The sequence below is a fragment of the Ictidomys tridecemlineatus genome, chromosome 9 (assembly GCF_052094955.1).
Source record: "Ictidomys tridecemlineatus isolate mIctTri1 chromosome 9, mIctTri1.hap1, whole genome shotgun sequence".
Classification (NCBI taxonomy): domain Eukaryota; kingdom Metazoa; phylum Chordata; class Mammalia; order Rodentia; family Sciuridae; genus Ictidomys; species Ictidomys tridecemlineatus.
In genome coordinates, this window is record NC_135485.1 from 82,245,610 (window position 1) to 82,273,180 (window position 27,571).

Below are 27,571 nucleotides of genomic sequence, written 5' to 3' on the forward strand. Positions count from 1 at the left end.
CTTCTTTCATTGCCTAAAACTGTCTCAGAGGCTGAGTAGAAACTTATTTTTCTAAAACTTGTCAGTGTATTAGGGATCATAAAGAGAGTGCTCCCTGGATCTGACTGGGGGCTGATGTTGTAGCAACCCTGCATCACGTAACAAAGATTTTGTTTGTAGTGATGGGGATCCCTGAACCTAATTTCCTGCCCAGTTTTTCTACCTATCAGAGCAAAGACCTGTGTCCAGTAGCCTACTCAATTGATACAAACTCTTCAAAGAAGTCAATTATTCCCATAAGCTGAGTTTTATTCTTTCTGATAATAGTTATCCACATGATCCTTTATGTATCAAACAAAATCTTATCTTTAGTCTTATACTAGACTTTTGCAATTTGTTCTTTTGGGAAAAAAGTTGGTCACAAGTTTTACTAATATGTGGAGTCAGTAGGCAAAAAAATAATTAAATTATTTGTAAAATTTGGTAGCTAAATTTTAAATAGCAGATGCTGTTTAAAGGTATGCTAAATTTTATCCTAATATAGTTTGCTGGTTGTTATTTTTATGTGTGGGAAAAGGGAATTATAATAGTTGGGAAATTACTTATCCTTCTGCAAGGATTTCATTGGTGCTAGGTGAATATAAAATTTACTCCATAAAAGAATTAAACTTTAAAAGTCAAAAATTATTGCCAATAAACCATAATTATGTTCTCTATGTTTTATATTAGGAAAGAGCTTCCGAGGAACACAATGATCACCAATTCAGTGGTACCAAGTATACATTCATGGCCGTGAAGGAATGTTGAAAGTTGCTTCTTGACATTGACAATAGGACTTGATGGACATATGAGCAACTTATGTGTAATGGATTAGAAACCATTGACTACATACCTCATGATTACTAATTAGAGGTAAAATATCAGAAATTGTGCCCTTCTCTTATGGAAAATGCCTTTAAAATAATACATAAGGTTAATAATGTATTTTGTACTTTAGTGAGACTGATTAACATATTTTAAAATTGGGGGAATATTTTAATTATCTATGAATATCAGGATATTGCCATGTATCTTTCATATTACTAGGCTCACTGGTGATCTGCAGTCTTAGTTTGCTTAGTCCCTTGGCACTAGAGGTTGGCTCTTGGATGTCTCCTAGAGGCTCAGTTGTTAAGGGCTTGGTCCCTGGGGGCTGGTGAAACATGTCAGAGTTGAGTAACAGGTCTTTATGTCACTTTGCCTGGAAGGGCAAAGTAGGACCCCAGCTCCTTCTCCTCTCCTTTGTTTCCTGGCTGTGGCTTGAATGGTTTTGCTCTGCCACATGCTCTTGCCATAATCCAAAAGCTACAGACCCAAGCAACTTCCAAAACCATGAGCCAAATTTAACCTTTCCTTTTAATAAGTTATCCTAAGTAACTGTTATAGCTGAGCTAACACCTGTCATGAAAATGCATTCTGCTTAAACAATACTAGGGTTTATGAATTTTTTTACTTTAAAGGTTAAATACATTCACTAAAGTATTACTTTGATGTTGTAAGTAATTGCTCTTTCAATTTATATCTATATTTTTTATATTGTATTTTATATTTCATAATATATTATATATATTATATTTATTTTTATATTAATTTACATTTATATTTTAGGTAAATGGAAATTTTAAATGACTGGCAATAGAAAAGAAACTTGTTACTTGCTCTGTTTTAGCATTCTCACAGGGCATGGAGTCCAGGCTAGATTATGCCATAGATGGAAGTTTTAGGGCGTGGGCTACATCTTGAAAGTGGCTGTGAGGTTAGAGTGAAGGACCCCTTGGGGTTGTATGATCTTCTGTTTTAGGAAACCAGAGAAGGAGTAATTATTATTCAGAGCTACACAGCCAGTCACCTGTAGATATTTTCTCAAAATATACAGTCTTAACATTTACCCATAAATCCTGATAATTTCTGAATGAGATGAAGATTGTTGGAAGATAGTAGTAGAGTATAGGAAGATAAAATAAAAATCCTTTCAGATATGTGCAACATTCTGATATTCACTTTATCTTTTGCAATTTCATAAGTACTGACCTTGATGACAAATGCCTTCTTTAATTAATTCTTACTGCACATAACATGAACTAGAAAGAGGTAAAAATTATTCTTGCAATATTGAGTGCACATAAAATAAGGCTGGAGTCTTCTGCCTGTTGTTTGTCTTACCTATTATATAGTCATCCAAATATGAACAAATTTTACTCATTTAATATAAAATTACTTATCCATTAAAATTTGCTTGCACCAGTTGAAAAAGCAATGACACTGCTAACTGTAAATATTTGCGTATTATTGTTTTTATAACAATGTAATAGTTTTTACAATATTGGCATATAGTTTTGAAAGCAGAATGTATGATTTTGTTTCCTTTAATTTGCAGATAACTTTTCTGAGAACGATCTACATTAGGAGCAGTGGTGTTTCTTAAAGTGACAGAAACTACAGCAGCTAAACAAAAGCAAATAAATACAATAGGATTAATCTAATCTGACTATTATAAAATTATATTTTATTTTAAGACAGATTTAGATTTAAAACCTCAGAATCTGGCTGTGGTACTATTATGCATCCATACTTTAAATACATCATTTATCAAATGTATCATACTTTCTCTGAAAAAAATCCCTTGGCCTCCCAAACCTTGATTACAATTATTTTTTAATCAAACAAGAAGTTAAAATCCTTTGATATCTATTGTTTACCCCATCTCTTTCTTTTTCTTTCTTCCTTTCTCATGGCCCCAAACTTCAACCATAACCCTTTGTATGTTTACTAAACATTCCTGAAAAAAGTCTTATTGATCAACCATCATAGTTCCCCTTTTTTCTATCTTGGAATAAAGAAATTCATTCAACCTGGTAGTCTTGTGTATATATATATATATATATATATATATATATATTTACATTTAATTTGTTATATATGATAGCAGAATGCATTACAATTCATATTACACATTAGAGCACAATTTTTCATATCTCTGGTTGTACACAAAGTAGAGTCACACCATTCATGTCCTCATACATTTACTTAGGGTAATGATTTCTGTCTCCTTCCACCATCTTTCCTACCCACATGTCCTCTCCCAATCCCTCTCACCACTTTGCTCAATCTAAAGTTCTTCCTCCCACTTCCCTCCCCCAACCAATTATGAATTAGCACCCTTAAATCAGAAAACATTTGGCATTTGTGCTTTTGGGATTGGTTAAATTCACTTCACATTATATTCTCCAACTCAATCCATTTACCTGCAAAATGCATGATTTTATTCCCTTTTAATGCTGAATAATATTCCATTGTGTATATATGTCACATTCTCTTTATCCATTCATCTAGTGAAGAGCATCTAGGTTGCTTCCATAGTTTGTGAATTGTGCTGCTATGAACATTGATGTGGCTGTGTCTCTGTAGTATGCTGTTTTTAAGTCCTTTGGGTATAGACCAAGGAGAGGGATAGTTGGGTCAAATGGTGGTTCCATTCCCAATTTTCCAAGAAATATCCATACTACTTTCCATATTGGATGCATCAATTTGCAGTCCCACAAGCAATGTTTGAGTGTGCCATTTTCCCCACATCCTTGCCAACACTTGTTGTTGTTTGTATTCTTAATATCTGCCATTCTGACTGGTGTGAGATGAAATCTTACAGTAGTTTTGATTTGCATTTCTTCAATTGCTAGAGATGTTGAACATTTTTTATATATTTGTTGATTGTATAACTTCTACTGAGAAGTGTCTCTTCAGTTCCTTGGCCCATTTATTAATTGGGTTGTTTTTTTTGGTGTTAGGATTTTTTAGTTATCTTATATCCTAAAGATTAGTGATCTATCTAGTGTGCATGTGGCAAAAATTTGTTCCCAAATTGTAGGTTCTCTATTCATCTCACTGATTGTTTCTTTCGCTGAAAAAAAAGCTTTTTAGTTTGAATCCATCCCATTTATTAATTCTTGATTTTAATTCTTGCACTATAGGACTCTTATTAAGGAAGCTGGGGCCTCGTCAGACATGATGGAGATTTGGGCCTACTTTTTCTTCTAATAGAGACAGTGTCTGTGGTTTTAACTCCTAGGTCCTTGATCCATTTTGAGTTGAGTTTTGTGCAGCATGAGAGATGGGAGATATTCTTTTCAGAATCTCTATCTCTTTCTTGAGGTAATTTTTTTACTTCCTATATTTTCTCCCTTTTCTGTTTATTGGTGTCATCAATGGTTGCCTGTATTTGCTCTCTTATCTCTTCGTTAGAGTGATCATTTTTTTTTCTGTCTGTATTTGCTCACTTAGGTCATTCTTAATTCACAGATTGTTTTTAATTGTGAACATTCTGAACTCCTTCTCTGACATTCCATCAACTGCTCTGTCCATGGGTTCTGTTATTGTAGCATCCTGGTTTGTTTGGGGCACTTTATTCCCTGTTTTTTTTTTTTTTTTTTCATGTTGTCTATGTGATTTCCTTTCTTGCAATGTGGTTCTGAGTTATTACAGTTTCTACCTATAATCTTGTGGTATTTGTGCAGATTACCTGTATCTCATCTTGGTGTTAGGCTTCCAGACCCTGCCAGTGTCCCAGGATGGTGGCTATTGCAACTATAGGTGGTGGCAGCAATAGTAGGAGGTAAGTCTAGATAGCAGTAGAAGTGCCCCAAGATGGATGCAACATCTTTCAAAGATGGGGCTGAAAGGGTAGGACTTACACTGGCTTTGGGATACCTGCTCCAAGATACAGCTTCTTCAAGACCCTGTCTGTTGTCCCAAGGTAGAGGCTACTGCATGGGGAGGGCTATGGGGATGGCTGCAGTGCCTCCAGATGGAAGTTTGTTAGACCTGGGCTCCAAGATGGTGGTGTTGGTTTGAGCAGACCCAGGCCTAACCTTGGTTCTGGCTCCCACCCAGGTTGGAGAGGTTGGGCAGGGCTGAGATTTGATGGGCTCTGCCAGTAGCAGATGGACCTGGGCCTGCCCTGGGCCCTGGCTCCTATGCAGGTTGGTGAGGCAGATCTCTTGTTCCATTATAAATTCAAGGGTTGTAACTTCAGTTAGGTCTTTAGATACCTTTTCTTTCTATATTGGATTTTATCTTTTACAATGAACATCTTCATGCTTCATAAGGGCAACAGGGTACTGCACTAATTCTCATAATGATTACACAAAAAGAAATGCTCTTTCTTCAACTTTTTAATGTTTTCAAATTGATACAACTTTTTATGTATTTACTGTATGGAATATGTTTTTAAAAATCCAGCCTTTTTGAAATACATAATAGACTTTGGGATGATCAAATCAAGCTACTTAGCATACACATTAGACATATGAAACCATTTTTTCTAAACCTGGATTTTAGTATTTAAAATTCTAGTCTATGGCAATGATCAAGAACACAATATATAAGACACAGTAAAGATAAAGCAATAAAAAGATGTAGGCAGAAACTAGAGTGACACATCTAGAAGCCAGATGCAAAGAATTGCTGCCAGCCACCAGCAGCTTGGAGAGAGGTGTGGCGCTTACTACCTCAGAGCTTTTGGAAGGAACCAACCCTGATGAAATCTTGATTCCAGACTGGGACCTCCAGAACTGTGATAGAACAAATTTCTATCGTTTTAAGCCATCAAGTTTGTGGTAATTTATTATGGCAGCCCTAGCAAACTAATATAATCTCTATAATTTTGACATTTTGAGAATGTTATATAATTGGAATCATAGAGCACCTGACCTTTTGAGATTGACTTTTTTTTTTAACTTGGCATAATCCCCTACAGATTCCACCCAAGTTGTTATGTTTGAAATAGTTCATTTTACTATAGAACAGTTTATTAATAATTCACCTATTGAAGAACATCCAGGTGGTTTCCCATATTTGGCTATTACAAATAAAGATGATATGAAGAAAGATGTTTTATATATATTTATGGCAGGGTGCACATGCTTGTAATTCTAGTGGCTCAGGAGGCTGAGGCAGGAGAATCATAAGTTAAAGCCAGCCTTGTCTCAAAATTAAAAAAAAAAAAACAAATTGAAAAGCTGAGGATGTGGCTCAGTGATCGAGTACCCCTGGGTTAAGTCCCTGGTACCAAAAAAGGAAAAAGAATAAAAAGAACACAATACTTGGCTATTAACTGTGCTCACTACATTGTATAATAATCTCTTGAATTTATTCCTCCAATCTGAATAAATTTCTGTACCTTTAACCATGTCTTCCAAGCTCTCTTCTCCTCCCCTTTTGTAGTTACTGTTTTACTCTCTGCTTCTGAGTTCAACTTTGTCAGATAGGCACACAATGAGATCATGCAGTATGTGTGTCTTTCTGTGCCTAGTTTACTTCATTTAACATTAAATTCCTCCAAATTCATTCATTCATACTTTTAAAAGAAAGATAAAATATGTTCATTCCTTCAGCTAAGGTCTGATCCTTTTCTTATCTCTTCAAAGCTACATTTTTGAAAATCACAATTTATACACATGATGTGTATTTTTTTTCCTAATTATCCTGAAACATCACTGCCTGGTTACTGGGGTTTTTTCTTCATTAAGGATGGCACTGAATTTGTTCTTCCTCAAAATGCCAGTGTAGACAATTAGGAATGCATCACTTAGTATTCTGCAATGTGTGTTGATGCGGCTCCTGAACTGCCTATTAAAAGATTCCTCTCCTGATTTAATAACATGGTTGTCTTCTGATTTCTAGGTCTACCTCTGGCCCCTTTTGAATTTTGTTTTTTTTTTCAGTGATAATAATCCCTGCTCTTATTTTCTTCTGTTTTTCTCAGATTTAGTCTCTTTGTGATCTCCTCACTCTGTGAATTCATGCTACTCACCATATGGTTGTGATGATAGACCAACTGACTGAGACTTCTTGTATAATTCTTTCACAGAGAATTTTAACACAGTATTTCCAGGATGGCATTACTTTATTATCTCTAGGGATGCCACTGGTAGCATGTATACATAACTTCTTATCCAAACTAGAAGTCTTTGGATGTGAAAGGGTGTCGTTAACTGCAAGGGATGTCTTCAAAGAAGTCAAGCTTCTCCTGTGGAACTGAGAGAGTATTTTACCCCAACATTTATGCACCTGAAGGGTCTAGAAGCCTAGGAATTATATTTGTATATAAGGATGGAAAAACTACCACCAAATATCTGAAACAAGAAAACAGAATGCAGAATTTTCTTCTTACTATACCAGTGGAAAGTAATGCTGTCAGGCAGAGTCTCTGTCATAAGAAAAGACTGCTGATCTTATATGGATTTATGGAAAATGTGGTGGTTGAGCCTGGTCCACAAGAATGTGTCATTCAGGGATGGGGATCCACTCTGAGAATGAATCCTTGCTGCCTGAACATCCCAGAGTGTGCACCCTCACAATTGAATGCTCTCTAGGTTGCTCACCAGGGCTTCTTGATGACATCAATATTCAAGGTAAAAACAAGATGTCGGAGACTGCAGCCAAAATAAATATTTTTTGAAGACTAGAAAAAAGTACACTAGAAAATAGCAATAAATAGAAAGGTAGATACATAAACCAGCAACCTAACCATTTATTATTTTTTGCTACTATCAAGTATTATGCACCGTACAAAGTCACATGTGACACACTTTTACGTGACCCGCAGCCCAGAAGGTTTGCAACAGCATCCCCAGAAACACATGAGGAATATGTCACTCTGTGATGCCCCAGCAGGTATGACATCATCACTAGGTGGGTGGGAAACTTTCACCTCTGTTATGATCCTGTGGGAGTATTGATGTATATGTGGTCCTTAGCTGACTGAAATATCATGTGGTGCAAGGCTATATTTTTAAATAGGTGGAAGAATCAATACTCCCATAAGACTATTTGAAGGTTGTTATTCTGAAATGCATCATTGGAATGACTCATTCCCACCTGGCTAGTTTTCAAAAGCAAAGGACTACTACTGATTGGTTTGCTTTTGGTAAATATACTCACTAAGGTTACTTGGTTTTGTTTTCAATTGCTAGATCAATTTAAAACCAATTCAGTCAGTTACAGTACAATTGGTTCTGGCCTAGAGTTCACAAAATTTAATTAAAAGATTGTTCCTGTTGTGGTTTGGATGTGAGGTGTCTTCGCATAATTCATATGTGAGACAACACAAGAAGATTTAGAGGAGAAATGATTGGGTTATGGGAGTCTTAACCCAGTCAGTGAATTAATTCCCTGATGTAATTAACTGAGTGGAAACTGATGGCAGGTAGGGTGTGGCTAGAGAGGAGGATCATTGGGGACATGACTTTGGGGTATGTATTTTGTGTCTGATGAGTGGAGTCTCTGCTGCCTGATCATCATATGAGCCCCTTCCCTCCACCACACTCTTCTACCATGATGTTCTACCTGAGAAATGGAGCTGGCTGTCCATGGACTGAGATGTCTAAAACCATGAGCCCCCAAGTAAAGTTTTCTTCCTCTAGTTGTTCTTCTCAGGTCTTTTAGTCATAGAAGCAAAAAGCTGACTAAAACATGGTCTTTTGACCCTTTCTCCGCAAATGCTGCAGAAAGACAGTTGGGTATTGTTCAGATCTTGTTTGTGTTGTGCCTTTTATTGAAGATTTGCCTTTGTTTGCAGAATAGGATTTTCAGTTTGAGCAGTGGTCAGCTGTTTGGTTTTATTTATTTATTCTTTCCCTTTTGGGTGAGCATTCTGTTAATAGAATTGAGATATAGGACATTTGAAACTTAGACTTGTAACTCATGAATATCCGAACATCAAGACCACACAGTTGTATGAGGTTATGAGGTAAACATACTATTTTAACCATGGAAATTCAATAGTATCTGATAGGTTATTCAACTTCAGTATTAACACTTATTTTTTCTATCTGCCTAGAGTGTTTGTGGTAATAAGAAAAGCAATCCCTTGCATAACTCATGAACAGTTGTCCGCTCTCCATCTATCCTCTATCACTGGAGAGATAAGATGGAATGTTCCAAAAAGTAAACACAAAGTCTATTTTTGTTTTAAACATTATAAAGCTTGTTATTTTTCTAAACAAAAATGGTCCAATAATTTCATAAAATAAACAAGCATTTATTAGTACATTTCTATAATCATAGAGGAAAGAAGATAGGAAAAATCTAATTGGAGAGGATTAGAGAATATTTTAGGACATAGCTTTAGTTTGGGTCTCATACTGTACTTTCTCTTGAATTTTGTCAGTTACAGAAAAGTCTAGAATTCCTCCCTCCCATGCTCTGCTGTCTTAGGAAACTTTTCTTACAGGTTAGTTAGCTTAACATTTCATATAAATAGTCTCTATTATATTATTTCAGAAAAGGGTTCCTGAAAGTCCATTTGAAGCTTTACCTGGGACAATTTCATGTCTATTCTAGCATTTCCAGATTCTGTCTTCATGGGTTTTCAATACAATCAATTTTCAAATTTAGGGAACTTATTTTACACATATATGGTAGAATTGTTTTGTTTCCTATGGATTTTTCTTAACATTCTATAAGTTTCTTGCATAAATATTTACTCTAGAAAAGTCCAAATGGTATGATAATCAGTTAAAATATTTTCTGTAGATTCTATATCTTTTTAATTATTAACTTTACATTAATAATCACATAATTATTAATGATATAACATAATTATTATTTTAAGTATGTTTACTTTCAGTGTATATACTTATCACCTTTTTAAATGACAAGATAACATATCCTAGAAAGAGTCAATATTTTACAATTTGAACCAATTTTACTTCTGATAAGAAATGGGATTTTTCAAGATACTAACTATGCATAGTCAATGAAATCTTCTGGATATTAAGATAATTTCCATGAAGAAAAACATTCAGAGTCTTTTTGCTATAGAAGGGACACAAATTTTTCCTAGGCACAGATATTTAACTATTGAATATATATATATATATATATATATATATATATATATATATATATAGAGAGAGAGAGAGAGAGAGAGAGAGAGAGATTTTATATGTGTAAGATTTTTGTATATATAAGATTTTTCATTGTTTTATAAAATTTATTGGTTGCTTAATTAAGAATATTACATAAGTGAATGGCAGAATAGGAAATAAAATGTAGTGGTAAATTGCCACTACAATGATTAACTCAGTGAAAAAATAAGCATGATTTGCTTACCCATGTGTGTTCACTAAATATAATAGAACTGGGTTTAAATATGGTCCTCATACATGAAGTGCAGGTTCTTTGAATATATTAATTGAGGATTCTAATTGCTCTAAGGCTAGAAGTAGAACCTTTGATTACTGATCAGGGTATCAGTTGTCCTAGATAATGGGTCTTTGACATGGACCCCAAATCAATTCTATAAGAGTATAATCTAGAATTTTTCAGATCTATATAAAAAGGACAACTTATATTAATCTGTTAAGAATTAATCTGGATTCCTGTGAACTTTGCTCTAATTACTCATCTATGCCTCATTAGTTTTTCCCAATAGGGATTCTTCAATTCAGGGCAGTTCTTTTATTTCTCATCCATATAATATTAACTATTCTAATTTCTAGATCAACGGTAATCTGAGTATGCACAGATAAAAGAAGTTCTAATATATTTCATCTAGCAGTTCTATTTGCAGAGTAAATCATGCTCATTAAAATTTTACAAATTGTGTCACCAGGAAAGAAATATTCTTCTGATAATGGTCCTGGAATTGAAGACCATGCTGGAAATTGAAAAGTATTTTGGTCTATTACAAATTTCTGCTACTCGAATGGTTCTAGAAAAGTAGAGAAAATAAATTTCCTCTAAGCTCTCTGCAACTGACCACTCACAAATCTCATCTTTTTCTGTTTTCAGTATTATCTGGTACAACCAGATTTTTTTAAAGTGAAAATTACTCTCTCTTCCCCTTTATACTTATTCTCATTTGCTCTCATTATTATTTCTTTCAAGTTATCTTAACATGTTTTCTCAAGATTGTCCTATTCTATGAAGATGAGCTTAAGTGAGGATAGAGTTGCTCTATATTTCTAAGAGTATTTTCATTTGTTTTTATTTATAGCCAATGACATTTAGGAATTTAAAAAGTGACAGGGAGTTTTTGAAGTACTCACTTTCTCCTGGACATGACATAATAAAACAGTCGGTTCTTGATAATTAATTCTATGTTTCTTATTTATTTGGTAAACCAGATCTTCCAGCAGCCCTTTTGCTTGCAATAAATTCACACATTTTCTTATCTGTCAACTCTAAATTCTTAGAGGATAGAGAAAACTTGGCCTTATAGATCTTTCATAGGTTGGTTGTTTCTCTAGAGTCAAAAATCATCTATTTTTTTCCTAAGGATCTCTAAAATTTGAATATACAAGAGTGAAATTTACAATAAAACATATTTTTGACCATTTGAATATATGTCACACTTAAATCCATTTGTTAAAACAATCTACACAACACTTTTTATTTATGATGTTGATTCTACCTAAAGTTTGAGACTAAAGTTCATTTCTCAACTTTCTTAATTTACATTTTTGAATCTTTGGCTGACCTTTCTTAGAAAGCAAAACCTGTTAAATTGTATTAAATAAATAGTGATTTCTTTTGGTTCTTTTTTTTTTTTAGTTGAAAAGGAAAAAAAAGTACATGATTAGATTACTTAAATCTTGCTATTCTACTCTGCTGCCTTTTTACATTTTTATTCCAAAGAGTCTCATTAAGTGGACTAATTGCTGCGTATCTGTGATCCAGGACAATAAATATTTATAAAAATACTGAATTGTGCCACAAATTTCTGCATTTCTTCCTTAATTACAGTCCTTAATTTGACTGGCTGCCCTGAGTTAGAGCAGGCATCTTAAGCCATCAGGTAACCTCAGGCATATAAGTAAAATACTAAACTTATCAAAGAAGAAAAATAGAGAAATCCTGCTTATTGACTCCACAGAGTTTCCTGCGATGCCAGCTTTTGATTCTCTGAACTTCTTTTGCTAGAAAGCATAAACCTGATCTTTTCAGTTATTGTGGTTGGGTTCTATTCATCAGCAAATTAACTCAAATTCAAATTAACATAACATTTTAAAGTAAATAAAAGTAAACATAAATTAAAGTAAATATAGAACAAGCAAAAACCATAGCTTATAAGTGTTAGATTGATAGGCTTAAAACAAAATGGCAGCAATAAAAAAAGAAATACTTTAGGCAGAATGTGTGAAAAGGAAGAGAATAATTTTTTAGACTTGTGTTATATAGTTCTGATTACTAAAATAAATGTATAATATGATTTATTTAAAAAAAAGGTTTAGTTAAGTTCACAGATTTGAGACTGCCCTCTCTGATTGGTTGGCCCCATGATTTAGGGCCCATGGAGAGAAAGTACACTATGTAGGAAGGGCTTGGCAGAGCAAAGCTCTCACCACCTCTTGGCCTAGGAGCCAGAGAAGGAGAGAGAGAAACAGAGAAAGGGGCTGGAGTCCCACTATCCCCTCCAAGGAGGGACATGCTCCAAATGAGCCACCATCCTCCCACTAGGACATGCCTCTTAAAAGTTGTGTCACCTCCCAATAGCACCACACTGAGGACCAGCCCTTTATCACATGAACCACTCACTGGAAACACTTAGGAGCTAAACTACAGCTAGGTTGCTTCATGCCTAGTACTAGAACTACATGAGCAAGTAGTGAGGAATCCATTCTAACAAAATACTTTAAAAAGTATTGAGGAATATTTCAATGCATATGTTTCTTTTTAGATTTTATAGCATTGTTGTAAACTACAAATAGAAGCAAAGAAATAATTTCTGTTTTCCATAAAGAAGCAAGGACCTCTGCTATAAAGGAAAACATGTTTGAAGGTTATGAATAGAACATTTCTGAATACTTTTGAAAATCTTTATCTAGTGTTCTGATTGTGTTCAAAAATTAATAGAATTAACAAATTACTACTCCATGAGATGTGAAATGTAATCTCCACACAAATTCTTCCTCTCCTTTTCTTTGCACTTTTCCTTTCATTTGTACCACTAATATTCTTATCTGAGATACAGAATTTGATCTTTTTAAAGAAGGGAATGGTTTTTTTCAGATTTGTGTTATATAGCTTATATTTGTGTTATATAGTCTTATATATTTCTATATAGTTATAGTCTTACCTGTAAATTGCAAGGTTGGTCAAGAACATCTTTGTGAACTTATACTTCTGACATTCAATAATTTTTATGCTCCATATCCACAATTGCGAGAATACCTGCTAATACAATAATAATTAGTAATTATAAAAATATTCTCTATGATTTGTAAAGTACAATGAGAATTCTTCTTCTTCTTCTTCTTCCTATGTCCTAGAAATCTTGGTAAAAACCTACATAAATGATTAAACCATACATCTAATTTAAATAGATTTAATTTAAATAAAAGAAACTAAGCATTCTCTTAAATATTATATACATACATGCACATATAATACATATATATTCCATGAAGTCAATATGAATATTTGTATATAGAGATAATGTGATGTTATATATTTTATATGAGACTATATTGTATATTATTTAGACTTTTAGTAATCATTAATTCATTAAAAATTATAAATGAACCATTTGTTGTGTACTAGACGTCGTTCTAAGAGTACTGATCAATTCCATGAAAACTGACACTTTGATCCCTCTAGATGATTGGACAATGGTCTCTGAAGTGTTTCTGGACTTCTCTCTGGGAGAGCAGCTCTCTCTGGGAAAGACATGTTCTCACATCTTTCTCACTTCTGGACAAGCCAACGCATTTCTATATGCTAAAACACATCTCTGTATTCCGGTGTCCACTTTCTGAAGCAACTCCAGTTCCCCTTAGTCTTATGTGAACAATGCATTCTCTCTTCTATTTTATGAAGGAAGAAGAGCCATCTCTGAAGGATATTCTAAAATGCTTCTACTCACACCCTTTGATTAACAACCATGAAGGAACTGGTGTTCTGTTCAGGTTGGTTGGTTGGTTTGTTTATTCAGGATGGACACATCATCAGTGTACAATGCTTTTTAAAAGTCAATGCCATCCCATGAAATAAACACAAGTGCAAGTATCTTAACAACAGTGCTAGAAAGAACATACAGCATTGCTATATCCCTGGTTCATATTGGCTATTTTTAAGGAGATGTTTATTATGAAAAGTTAAAATAAATATTTTCTTTATTTAAATTTGTTTTTGAAAACTCTTTTTTTAGTCCTCTTCTCTCACCAAAATGTAACAGGAGAAAAGATTTTGAAATCTTAGAAAAGAAGATAGTAAGACATTTTTTAGTGATTGGTTTCTTAAATGGGTTTTTGCATATTCATTTAAATCCTATGATCATATTGTTTTTACTAAGTTATAATGATGGAGTTCTATCATTTATTTATTGTAAAGTGCTAGTGCTAAGCAGTGCTTTTATTCATCATGTGAAGAATCATTAGGTGTCAAAGCCATTAAGAGGGAGTCTCTAGTAAAGGACTCTTCTCTGAAACCCACTCCCTGGTTTTATGAGGTCTCCACAATTTTCTTAACCCTGATTCTCTTTCTCATTCCAAAATGCTAGGATGCCATCCTGAAACAGAAAAAAAGTGATGCTACATAAAACTTTGAGGTTTTCTACATTTTTGCTGCTAAAATATCTTTTTGCATTTTACATAGTCATTACTTTAAAAAGATAACAATTTCTAATGGAAAATCATTTAAGTTTTGGAATTGTGATTTTTTGCACTATTTTAAATATGTCTAAGTGCTTAGATTTTATTAGTCTCCAGGACTTAATAATTCTAATTAAAATCAACAAGTAGATTGCATTGGACAACTGTGCTTTTCAATCTTCTCCCCGCAGTATCCCTGGGAATCCAACATCAGCTTTAGCATGAAAGTCGTGATCACCTGCTGCTGTCTGGCCACCATTGACTTCCCCACAGAGTCTGCTGTCTGATGCCACAGATGTGAGCAAATGATATAAAATCGAGGTTCAAATCCCCACTGATAATTTTGCCTACAAAGACTTCCCGACCATAGTTTGTCAGAGCTGTGGTAAATTGAAGAGGAGAATGATTCTCTTGCTTCTGAGTCTCTGCATTCAAAGAATTTCCCCACAATAAGGGTTCTGGGCTGCTTGGTGTCACACAGTTTCACAGGCACTTCCTTTAGATGTGCCTCTATCTATTCTTCTCAAGATTTATACACACTTCTGAGATGACAGTGTTGGAAAAAGTTCAAATAGCAATAGCCACATTGTCAAAAATATCAGATGGCCTCTGTTCCACAAGTTGCATTGTTGGCAGTCCTGCTCATTGCAGCCAGTTTCTTGCTTTATAATAAAATCATCCTTGAACCCCAGAGTCTGTCCCTCTGCCCCTCCACCTTTCCCAGTGTGTTCTAATTACAGCTCTGGTCGTGCATGGCTTATTTAGTTTATATGGTCAATCTTTCTCTCTGTGTATTGTGTGTGTGTGTATGTGTGTGTGTGTGTGTGTGTGTGTGCGTGTCTGCGTGCACATATATGTGCTAGAGATACAGAAACAGAGAGATACATATATAGAGAGATATCTTAATATTTTTATAGGACCATAAAAATTAAAGTCAATTTTATTTGTTTTTTTATGAATTATCTGCTTCATGCACATGTAAGTGCATCTATTTTTCTTAGGCATTATTTAAGATGTGTTGGGGGAAGGGGAGAGTAAAATGATTAAGTGCATTTATGTGTGTATGTATGGGCAGAAGAGTGTGCTCTGCTACCTTCTTCTGGAAAAACAACTTCTTTAAATAACAAACCAACAATAAATACAACAGGTTCATAAATTGGCTGGCTTTAGTGTCTTTCATTTAAAAAATCTATTATGTTCAAATCCTATTGCAAGAGAAATTTGAAGTTTTTCATAACAATTTTATGTAGATTCTAGATTCTAGTTTCTAATTATTGCTCCAAAAGGCAAAACTGTATTCCTTAGTTTGGAAAAAAATATCATTATGCTTCTTCATTAAAATTAGACAAAACAATTTTAATTTTTATTGAAGGTGTCTTCCAAGAACATATTCTGCAAAATTTGTTAGGCATATTGCATATGTTCTAATATAAAGCCACAGAAATTGAAACAAACAAAAGGAAATAAAGTCATATTTCCTATTGTTACATAGAAATTATATTTATACTAAAGGCTTTTATGACTTCAGATTCTTCATTTCATTCTGAGTCTATAAATAAGAAAAGCCAATCGACACTTTGGGTTGAAAAAAAAATAATGAAAGGTTCTTCTTCACCTTGATTCTACAGAGTGAATTGCATGGGTACAGCTCCTCAGTTTACGATACCCTAAAATTTTCACTCTGTAGCAGCTAAGGATCCTCAGACAAAAGACAACATACTCTCCAAACCAATTTGGAAGATGTGTGATCTGGTAATCACAGGTTATTCACAGTTCTGAGAGAATATCAAACTCATCTCCTGACACTGATTCCCGGAGCATCCAGGTGATGCTGGGTCCCTGAATGTAATCCTACTTTTGGTGCAGATGGCTCATTTTAAAGGTGAAATAAAACAATCTGCATAGACCTCCTATTTCAATGGCTTTCTGCATTTTCTAGGGAAAAAAAAGTTACACTTCCTTTTATCTATCACTGAAAAACATAAAACAGTTTTTAGATAATAAAATAATATTATAATCCATGTATGATTTAAAAATAACTAATGAAGAATAAGGAAGTATAAATATAAATATACAACTTATTTGTGGTCTTGTATTTTTGAAATTGTATAATTTGCTTAATGAATGGTAGCAATTACACAGACTAACTTCAACATGAATGTAAACCAAATAAGATAATGCACATTTTAAATATTATATTGGTTTGTCTAATAGCTACTAGTATCAATAATGATTTACTACTCTGCTTATAGGAATGATACATATAAATTTCTTGGCAAATTGTGGAATTCAAGATAATCATGACATTGGCTTGATTTTCCAGAGACTCAATAGAAAGTGGTTTAGATTGATCTTCAACCAGTCATTTGTCCTCTTGAGTGTATATTAAAATAGAGCTCAGCACGTGCTCATTAGATGACTGTAAAAAGGATATTATATATGCAAACTTCCTAGCTAACCTGGGAATATTGTAGACACCTAAGAAACACTTGGGTTTTTCTTATTTTCTTTTTTAGTTCTTCTAATTGACACACAGAATAATTCCTATGGACCTATGTACATCTCATCATGAACATGCTTGTCTCTTCTGGGATACACAAGCAAGACAATATCAGGAATATTTTGATAACATTGAAGTCAATACAGAATCATTGTGAATTCTTCTACTTAAATGACAAAAAGTATCCGTTTTCTTGATTTGACCCTGCTTAATTCACTACTAAGTACCAGAAATTGTTCAAAAATCTTAATCTTAAAATATGGGATTCTGCAATTACTTTGACTGTTACTTAGAACAGAGTCCTGGCTAATTAAAAGTGATAGCCTGGTTATTGTGAAATGCAGTGATATCAGGATGAACAATTACCAAGCAAATTTGACAAAGTATCTACTGAACCAAATGCCTGGGAGAACAATGTGGCTATTGCATTTGAAAACAAGAATAACAAAAATGACAACACTTGGGTGGGATAAGACCTTCCAACTATATAGAAGACTTTACAGAAAAAAAAATGCAAAAAAAAAATCTTTCAGCTCAAGTAATGGGAATAATACTTCATGAATTCTTTTCACATCCTAATATTTTATTCCTTGTCATTAGACTATTGGTAACATCAATAGATACCTAAGATGTGAAAAGACAACACCATTTACACCTTAATGAAAAGCAGGACTATATCATGAACCTATGGCCAACAATCAGGATTCAATTTTGCAAAGCTTGGAAAATCCTGGCAAAGGAACTACCGGACATCATCTTTTGCTCTCCAGTGCAAAAATCAAAGGGAAAATGAATTCTACTTGTATATCTGGCTCCAAGATATGGCACAGAATCAAAGTACCTGAATGTCAGTTCTCTCTGAACACTAGGAAGGGATAGCCTAAGGGAATATTATGCATATTTGGCAGAATATCCTCAAATGATCGTCTTTGGGAAGTCGTGTTAGGATGGTAATAGGAGTTACTAAATCTGAGGATGCTGGGTTAAGGGCAAGTACCTGTCTGATGGACTAGACAGACCTGTGACAGCCTTAAGAAGAACCAGTGGATCAATTCAGAGACCAAGAGTTATTGGATAACAGAGCCTGGCTTGCCTCATGCTGATCTAAAGGCAAACTCTCAGTCTGTGGGGCAGAGGTGGCTTCTGCTGTTCTATCTTTTTGGCTTTCAAGTCCTAAGGTTCCTCAGGAAATTTTAATACAAATAAAGTCTTAAACCTGGTTGGGTTCTTTGGACAGTACCACTGTTCCTTTAATACAGGTGTGATCTCACTCTCTTTAGCCCTTCTTGTGGACTGATCAAAAAAAGATGACAGAAAACACACTGAACAATATATCACTTTTTAATTTTTATCGTCTTTAATTTTGGGTGTAAAAGGTTGGCTTTTGAATTGCTTGTTTCCTCTCTTGAAGGGAAAACTGAAAAGTGAAACCTTCTTCCAGGTTCTCCTCAGTCCAGGGAGTGTGCACACACTCCACGGTCCTGGGAAGGGGTTCAGTACCACATGAGCAGATGAGGGATGCCCGCCTTAGCCACTGTGGGACACTCACACAGACACGTTCAAGATTGAGCTGTCCTCCATTCACTGATTGTACATAAGAGAATGCTATTTTATGATTATCATTATTTAAGTCATTATGCCCAAATTGTATACATTATAATAACAATTGATATTTGAAAATAACCCCCTTTCCTTTCCAAAGCAATGGATTTACCTTTCTTCATATTGGGTGCAATATTTTGATGAGTATCATTGATAAAGAAACAAAATGCCCTATAGGATAGATTTGTTTAAGCACAGAAAATAAAATTATCTACCTTGAAAACTAGACTAATATGCTGTTGGTAATTTTCCCTTACAAATATGTGGCTCAAGTTACTATTAAACTATGGGGCACATGCTGAAAACTTGTAGTTTTCAATAACTTGACTACTACCAGTAAATCTTACATTGTAGAAAACTTTTCTATCAGCATCCTTCTTTTGTCTGCTGAGTGATTTAAAAAAGAAAAACAAAAAAATGAAGAAGAAGTAAAAATGTTGTTTTTGACCTTTGTCAGTTTTTAATACCGGATTTTATTTGATAAGTTTTTCAGGGACATTCTGTTTTATATTGTACTAGTATTAAATGATACACCAGTGAGGCATTTCAAAGCAAATATTCTTTTATGGAACTTTGTCTTTTGTATTCACTAACTTTAAGAGACTGATTTTATATTATGAAAATTCATCCAGGACTTGAGAAACCCTTAAAGAAGGCACCCTCTATGTGTGCATTGTCTGCTTCTTTGAAGTTGAATTTTGGCTTTGAAGACTTTTACATCTTTGAACATAGCTCTTGCTAATATATTTGTAATCAAAAGAGGCTGAAATTGTTGGCTGTCTTTCATCACTGAAGACCATTAAAAATTGCTTTTATCGAGACTACCCACAATTTTAGCTTAAATTTCTCATTAGTAATCTGAATTTCTTTAAAAAAATATGTTCTATGTCCCTCTGGGTATAATGCAAACTTAATGCGGGTATTGCTTCACTTTGTTTTCCTGCCAAATATTAAACATGGTTCATTCTTTTGTTAATTCACACAAAATATTTAATGGAGAGGCTTTATGCCTGAAGTGTTCTGAAAATATGGAAGACATTGATGGCAGTGATATGATAATTGCTTATAGACATATAAACAGAAAATTGCCACACTTTATTTAAAATTTATTTGACAGGAAGATCATACATTTAAGGTGGAGAAGTTCTGGGGAAAGAACACTGAAAGACCATTTTCTACGGATATCTAGGTTTCTGCAGACTTAGCAGACAGACACACTGACTGTCTTTTTTAGACTACCCTTTCAATCATATTCATGCTGTAAATAGCTGTGGAAGTTTGAGAAAATTTCTCCCTCTAAAATAAAGAGCAGGCTTACTTGCTGCCCAATATACTAAGGATTCTTCATACTTCCAGGACATAGATCAGGCATGCTTACTGATGATTATAAAAGATTTGGTTTTTTTTAAAATTTAGTTTCTTGTCTTGTAACCCAGATCATTATATGGTACATGCCTTGGGTGATCTCCTTGGTTTCATTTTGTCAGAACTGAGACTCAGGGAAATAGTAGAAATGCTGATTTACTGGCTAATACAATTGCTGTGAGCGCTAAACTTGACTCTTTCTCTGACCCTCTGAAGTCATGTATTCTGTCCACATCCATGGAACTGTGCAGGCTAACCCATTGGGTAGACCCTTCACAGCTTTTGACAATGGAACATACAACTTTTATTCCTGATATTCTTGAGTTTGTAAATCAGCAACATCTGCTGAGTCCTATCTACTATTATGGGTGTTGTTTTATGTATTATTAAAAAAATAGAGTATGAATAAATAGTGTCTCCCCCACCCTCATAACTTTTGGAGCATTTGTACCCTGAATTTAAAAGATATACCAATGAGCCATGGTTAAACATTAATGCTTAATATTTAAGGCTTAGCATATACCTATATAAAAGGTTTTGATCACATTCAAATATATGTAACAAGGACTTAAGGCACTGAGTTTGAATAGGCAGCCATGAATCTTGGGTATTTTTCTCATCTTAGTGAACACCTTGGTTTTCCGTCGTGAATTTTTTGCTTCATATAGCTTTTACTTTGGATAGAAAGGGTATTCAGATAGTCTTTCTGGAACTTAAATCTTTTGGAGTAAATTCAAGAATCAGCACCTGTGGATGGTGGTATTTTCAAGAAATTAGGTGCTGATTATTCTGTAAATCTAGAATAACTCTTTCCTTTCTAGACTTTCATCTAATTTGTTCAGACTTTTTGACAGGAAGGATTGTTGAATTTTATCCAATGATTTTCTCATGTCTATTGTGATGGTCATACGGCATTTGTACTTCATTCTGTTAATGTGTGTATCAGGTTCCTAAATTTTCATGTCTTGAAACATCCTTGCATCCCTGGGATGAACCCACTTGATCATGGTAAATAATCTCTTTAGTGTTTTGTCAAATTCAATTGGTAGTCCTATGTTGGGGATGTATGCATCTATTTTCATCAAGAATATTAACCTGCAGTGTATGTGTGTGTGGGGGGGGGATGGTATGGGTGTAATGCTGGCCTCATAGAATGAAGTTGGAAGAATTCTTTTCCTCTTCAGTTTTTGGGAATAATTTAAAGAAGAATTGGTAATACTTTTTCACTTAAATGTGTGATAGAATTCTGTAGTGAAGCCATCAGGACCTGGCTTTTCTTTGATAGGATACTATTTATTACTGATTTGAATTACTTATTTGTTGTTGTTCTGTTCAGATTTTCTGTTTCTTCCTAATCCTATCTTTGCAGGCTGTAAGTGTTCAGAAATTCATCTATTTCTTCTAGGCTATTCAATTACTGCTATACTTTTATGTGATATGTCAGAGAATGAAATAGCAGCACCATAGAAATGTAGCTATTTTAAATGACCAGGCAGATATTCATAATTCATGAGATCCTGCAAGTGACACTTGTGGACTCTGAGTTCAAGAGACTAAACATGGTGACAAGGGGGTTTTGCTATGGCTAGTTATACATTTCCAAAAGACACAGACTGGGCCACCGCATCCAATGTTAGATAAGTCATTGTATTCCATATTCTCTGATCATTTTTAATTTTTTTTGTTTCCTTTGTATATAAACTGTCTTAGTTGAAAGTTGCCTTTTAATGTGGAACAGTCATCCAGATTCTCACAAACCAAGCAGATCCCTTAATAAATATTGAGTCACTTTTGAGTTTCAGGCCCATTGCTTCCTTTTTAAAATAACACTCTTAGAAAATACCAATATTGCTCTTTATCTATTTGTCTCTTTCTCTTCTTTCAGGTTTCAGATTAAATATCTTAGATGATAGTCCCCAACTCCTGTACTTTATTTGACAATTTTTCTCATTGTAATTATAATTACTAAATGTAGTAGTAATCATAAATTCTCCTCTCTCTCTCTCTCTCTCTCTCTCTCTCTCTCTCTCTCACACACACACACACACACACACACACACACACACGCACACACACACACTCACTCTCTAATGTCAGCCTAGGAGGATGGGAAACATCTCTCTCTTTCTCTTCTTCTCCTTAGCCCCTGGTTCCCGAAAACATGTTCTGTGTTCCAAATATATTTATTAAATTCATTGCGTAATTCCAAATATATTTATTAAATTCATTGGATAATTTTAGAATATTCTATTTTAACACCTATTACTTTGTAAAGTTATTTTAGTAGTTTGGTTCCCAATTTGTTAATCTTATCATTCCTATAATTAAATGATTATTCTCAGTACAAGAATTCCTTTTTATAAACAAGATTATACTTCTGATTTTCTCAGCATTGCTATTGAGTGCTCTCTATCAGGACTCTGCAGCTACCTGGAGGTTCTACAATGAATTATGGCAAAAGTAATCGGTGGGAGGCTTGAGGCCATAATAATCATTCCAGAAAATTCTCCGTTCTTTGTTCAAGAAATTAACAAGGTATTAAATTACATCTGAATCTAGTTATGCATTTTAGCTGTTGGAGGTAATGTATGAATCAGTATATTATAGGGAATAGACTTTTATTCCTTTTTTGGGAAAATAGTGAATATTTCTTCCAATGCGAGGTCTATCACTATCCTTTGAAACGGCCATTTGTGCCTGATTTTTGTAGCCACTCCAGCTTAGTCAGTATGTCCTACATACAAGGCCCCCACCGTGAAGAACAGGTGCTCCATGAATGCTGAGAGCCCATCAAGAGTGCCGCTTTCTTCTTAGGTTATACACCCTGCATCATTCCGGGGATGAGTCACCCACTGCTTGATTGAATAATATGAAAGTTTTATGTTTAAGCAGAGGTAAAAAGTAAACAGCTGTCAGGTGACTCAGATGGTCTCTCGTTTTATTTTTAACCGTTACTAGAAAACACTTAGAACAACAGAAGCAGTAAAGACCTGTTTTTCAATGCACAGTGTGGTAATTCAGTGAACAACAGAATTGAAATCTGACATTGCTGACTTTTGAGATTACTGATAGTCAGCTAGAGGGAACAAAACAACATGTAACATGTTTCCCTGTCTGACTTATGTTTCTTGCTCCTGTAAAATGTCAAATTGGAGGTGACAAAGAGCAAGCTTCCTACTTCAAAATATAACAAGAAAAGCCTTAGCCATAAGGCCTACAGACTCGCAGAACATCAGTTTTACTGACAGGAACAGAGATTTGTTTTTGTCATTGAGGCAAATCCAAACCACCGTATTGAATTCTTATTGCATTTATTTTCAGAAAGTGAAGCTTGCTGTTAATATCTTTTTGGGATATAGTTATTAGTCTGAATTAACATATATATGAAACATTTGCCTAGATATGGCAGCCATTCTACACTGACTTAATATACTGTAAAGGAGTAGAAGTTCAACTACTTTACCAAAAGAATTTTCCAGGAAAGTTTGGAATGTGTTCTTCTGGTCATATTTGTTAATTTATGTATTCATCTAAAGGTTAAAAAAATAAAAAAGAGTCAGTTGCAATGTGTTAAACTTCCTATGTGGAAAAACAATGTAGCCATGTGAGATTCCTTTCTTGGAAAAGCTTACTGTTTCTCAAAATGTAGAGTAAATTCTTTAATGGGGCACTTGGGAGCACAGAGCAGAGACAGCTCCAAACTTCCCTGGTATGTGAGGGGCTGCTTACTACAGGGACATGGCAGGATTACAAACCGAGCATGCACTCTGCCAGAGAGCAGATGAGAAACAGCTCCCCAGAGGGAATCACCCTCCAGCTTAAACTTTCTTGTCATGAAGCAGAATCCCTCAATGTTAATGGATTTACCCCTTTATTTTGACAACCTAATTGATTATCAAATGAACCACAGAGAATTTGAAAATCTTTGTCATATAAAAGGAACTTCCTTTTGGTTTTCATTTTGAAAAATACATGTTTATCTCTTTATAAAAAGAGGGCTAAGTATCCAGTTAACAAACCCCTTAAGTTAATCTGACTTATATTTGTTCCATTTTATATTGAAACTCATTTTAATGATTGGAAAGCTTATGCATATTAGTTTCTCTTTGAAATAAACTAGACCTTTCCCAAGAAATGATTTGTATTAATATAATAGAATAGAATGAGTCATAGAACAAAATCTATTTTTCACTGAAATTACAGGACAGAAGAAAAACACATTATGCATTATTTTCTACTCTGCCTTTAGATACAGAAACAAGGATGGTATCTTTAGCCCAAAGATCTGCACTAACAAGGTCATATTGGCTTTCCCATTGGTCAGCCTGTTTACTACCAGTTCTAATAGACTTTCAACAATTTATGTTAATCAACTCCTGAGGTCATAATTCTTCATCTTCCAGAAATTTCTGTTCCTTTCAGCACTGCATCCTCATCATCAAAACTGTTAATAAGTGTGAAGGATTTGAAATTTTACCCTGCTTGAAAGCTAACACATTAGGCTGCTGTAGTTTCATAAAAGCAGAAGACAAGGAACTCCTGAGACTGATACAAAGACTTAAATGACTTCACCCACAGCCATTTCTACAGTGTCAGATTTATATGGTGCCAGATCTTACAGCTCCAATCCCCAATAGGTGATGTGAGGAGGCCTCACACACAGGATGGATTGTGTTACAGCAAAAGACCTCTGCGTCTTTTACAATAGGAATTATTCTCAATTGTCCTTTGCTCTAAAAGGAGACAATATTTTTCTCAAACTAATCAGTCAGGGGGCACTATCTCTGTCTTCTAAGTTTGACTCATTCCTATCTATTCAGTACAGGACTGGGCAATCCCTTTTCTTTGTTAGCAAGGGAATCATGTTTTCTCATTTTCCTCATTTAAGTAAGATAAATTGTTATACCTAGAATTTCCTGTGGATACCAACATTTTAGGTGGCCATAATCTTTATTGACCATTGATTCTCATCTCAGGACAAAACATTTTTGAGTACTTTAGTTTCAAATTATTTGCCTAACCATGGGGGTAGTTGTTAGCAAATGCAATTAGATATATCTTTTTTTAAAAATAAAAAAATAGGATGAGAAATATGGAAAAAGTCTCAATCAGTTGGCAACAGTTAAAAAGAGCAATGATACAAAAGAACATGCATAAATCAAACTGAGCAAATGTGGGATTATTTTTTGTATGTCTGTGTATGTGAGACGAGCAAGAAAAAGGGAAAAGGGGATGATAGGAATGGGGAGAGATAATCTGATTAAAGGAAACTTAAAAATAATTCTATAATGTGTTGAACCCTTTTGGTTTTTCATTTTAATATATGGTAGACACTGGGAGGCCAGGTGTTTATTACTATCACAAATTTCCTAAAATACTGGTGTTCCTAACAATTCTTGAAATACTTTCAATTATATGTTATAAATGAATAAATCTGTTTATTCAGGAAAAAATAAATGGAAAAAATTGATAGATACCCTGGAATTACCTCGCTTTGCTTGACATTCTTCTAAAACTTTTTCAACAAAATAGGTTTGACTGGGGACATTAAAGTCTACATGAAAAGAATATAGTTAAAGATTATTTTCTCTAAATGCCCTTGTGTTTGCAAAGCTACCAAGGATTTTTATCTCTCTCTACTTTCTTCCCAGTGTGCAAACTCCCTTGTGTATTCTTAGCTCTGTCCTACATTTTCTACTTAAAACCTTCAATTTTTTTGGTTGTTATTTACAGCCATTTAATTCTTGTGTACTTCCTCGGTCTCAAACATGTGTAGCAAAATTTCATCCTGATACTCAAAGAAAGCTGAATACTGTGTCTTCCTACTTAACCATATCAGCTGCTATAGTTTAGAAGAGGAATGTCCCTGAGAAGCCCATGGATTAAGGGCCTGGTCACCAGAGCTGGACCATCTGGGGAAGTGGTGAAAGCCTTAGGTGGTGGAATAATTAGGAGAAGGGGGAGAAGGGGACCTAAGTCACTTTCTCTTCCTTTTGTTCCTGCCCTAAGCTGAGCAGGTGAGTCTCTGCACATGCTGTCACTGCTATCCTGGACGTCTATCAGAGTCCCAAAGCAAAGGCCTGTCTCCTCTTGCACTGAAACTTCCAAAACTCTGGGTCATCATAAACTTTCTCTTTATAACCTAATTATCTAAGGTGCAGTGGCAGAGGGCTGACTGGCACATCAGCCCTGTGACAGTGTACATGGACAAAGCATCCCTCAATGCTTCTTTCAAAGCCATATAATATACTCTTCCAAACAGGGGTTTTGGTGTGTAAACATGTCTTTATTACATTATTTATAAATATAGTTTTAGTTTTGAACTCTGAATGGTTTTGACAGAGATCATCTCATAAAGTTTACATTTTAATTTAAAAAAAGGTTAAACTAGAACATTTGTTAAGGAATATTTCAGAAAGAGAAAGCTCCATACGCTAAATAGAATGAGAAAAACATTCCCTCCTCTGTTCCATAAATTTATAGCAAGGTAAAAATGAGTAATTCCCAAAGTAGTCCTTGGAAAATATATTAGTGCTATGATTATCTTGCAATGATAGAATTGAACTACAAGAGGAAACTGCAATCCAGTTGGATTTCTACCATGGGAGAAATGTATTTAACACAGTTACAAAATAGTTTTCAGGGAAAAAAACTGAACAAATCATTTACACAAATGATGAATGTAAACAGTGGCTAGGTTATTCATATGCTTCAACTGTCTTAGAATTCAATACCCTACACCCCCCAAAAAGGAAAAGTGTCCCTTTGCTTTGAATTGGTGACAAAGAGAGAAAGAGGGATCAAATCTGCCACTCCTGCTTCTAGCTCCTCTCCCTTCCTGCAGTGCAGGGTGGAATAAGGTGACAGTGCAGACACACCTTCTCTGGAAGATCCCGGATTTTTAGGGGTATACTTTTTTTATTATTATTATTATTGTTATTATTATTTGTCTAATTACAGTGAGGAGGATAGGTTAAACTTAAAAGAAAAACATTGACTTTTCAAGTTTTTTACAAGCAGCTGTCAACTATATTGACTCAAGGTCAATCTATATATTATATTGGGTCAGCTGAAATGTGGACACTGAGGTGAGACTAGTTATGCAAGAGAATTATTGGGAAAATGGTGAATCAGAAAATCAAGGAATTCATTTCTCTTGTATAGCAATGAGGGTAGGGGAGGGGGGATAGTAGGGGATAGGAAAGGTAGCAGAATACAACAATTACTAATAGGGCATTATGTAAAATTGTGGATATGTAACCGACGGGATTCTGCAATCTGCATTTGGGGTAAAATTGGGAGTTCATATCCCACTTCAATCTAATGTATGAAATATGATATGTCAAGAGCTTTGTAATGTTGTGAACAACCAATAAAAAATAAAATTATAAAAAAAAAGAAAATCAAGGAAAATCTCAGATCACCTCTCACTGAAAATAAAGTAGAGAGGGTTTAAAAGAGTCAGATTTTTTTCCCTGCTTCTGGGGAATACCTG

At 34.5% G+C, this 27,571-nt stretch overlaps 1 long non-coding RNA gene across 2 annotated transcripts in view; it reads right to left on the minus strand.

Annotated features, from left to right (window-relative positions):
- Positions 1–7,522: 7,522 nt before the first annotated feature.
- LOC144366844 (uncharacterized) overlaps positions 7,523–27,571 on the minus strand; it is a 132,043-nt gene continuing 111,994 nt past the window's right edge. For both annotated transcript variants that reach the window (XR_013425989.1, XR_013425988.1), the window contains 2 exons: positions 13,097–13,191; positions 7,523–8,668 (listed from right to left, as the gene is read on the minus strand). This is a non-coding gene — a long non-coding RNA (uncharacterized LOC144366844). The remainder of the gene's footprint in view (positions 8,669–13,096; positions 13,192–27,571) is intronic.